The following is a 990-nucleotide window of genomic DNA, read 5'->3' on the forward strand; positions in this document are numbered from 1 at the left end:
TTGGTCCACTCCCTGCTCCCACACACACCCGGGGGGAGAGAAGGAAAACTGGGGAAATCCGCCTCCATTGTCCATCCCTCCGGGTGCGGGAGAGACCATAAAATGGCCGTCTCGCGGAGAGCCGGGCCGGGAGCCGGGCGCACTGCNGGAGACCCAGGGGAAGACTGGGGGTGGCTCCTGCCTTAACCTCTTACTTCCCGAGCCGAGTCTGATTTCGCTCCCTGTCCCCTGACTGGGGACCCCGGAGGCCGCAGGCAGCTCCACTCTTGGGCCCAGGTGGGGCTTCTCTAGGTTCCGCACCTCTGGCCCCTTGGACCACAGCTTGCGGTTTGTATTTGCCACCTGTCCCCGGGAGGTCCTCCTGGAAGAGCTCCTGAGGTTCACAGGTAGAGGCAGGGTTCTCGAGGAGCTGCGCCTGGAGCCTTCCCTGTCCAGCCCCTCGCGCGGCGGCGACTTGGCCCAGGGGCGAGGGTAGGCGGCCCTTCGGAGGCTTGCTTCCCGCAGAGGGCGGAGGAATTGCAGAAATCCGGGAAAGGGGGGTGGGGGGCCGTGGTGGCAGCACTGGGGAAAGGATCGAGGTAAAATACCCCAGAGGCTTCAGGAGAATAGACCAGCGCATCGTTTGATGGGGTGGGGCGTGACGGAGAAGAGGGAGCACCGCGCTCGGGGAGTCCGGCGCCTGCGCCATTAAGTCGCCCCGGACCGCCCGGAGCCCCGCTGCGGAGTCTGCGGACGCCGCCCCGGGAAGGCGCTCACCTCCCGCGCGTCCATCTCCCGGCTCACCGCCCCCCTCCCACACACACTCATTGCCTCTCCCTCCATCATCATTCTCCCTAAACCCTCCCCCCATTTTTGAAATGGGGGAAGGGATGCCGAGGAAGAATACGAGAAATGCAATCACATCGATTAGGACAACGGCTTTTAGGGGCTTCGGGTTAAAAAAAAAAAGAAGGGGGAAGGGAGAATCAGAGAGGAGTGGAAGGACCACAC

General features: G+C 63.5%; 1 protein-coding gene across 1 annotated transcript in view; it reads right to left on the reverse strand.

Annotated features, from left to right (window-relative positions):
• The window catches only part of ST8SIA3 (ST8 alpha-N-acetyl-neuraminide alpha-2,8-sialyltransferase 3), a 14,204-nt gene that overhangs the window by 12,946 nt on the left and 268 nt on the right, over window positions 1-990 (reverse strand). The window lies entirely within an intron of this gene.

The sequence above is a fragment of the Crocuta crocuta genome, unplaced genomic scaffold (assembly GCF_008692635.1).
Source record: "Crocuta crocuta isolate KB4526 unplaced genomic scaffold, BGI_CrCroc_1.0 scaffold36, whole genome shotgun sequence".
Lineage (NCBI taxonomy): Eukaryota > Metazoa > Chordata > Mammalia > Carnivora > Hyaenidae > Crocuta > Crocuta crocuta.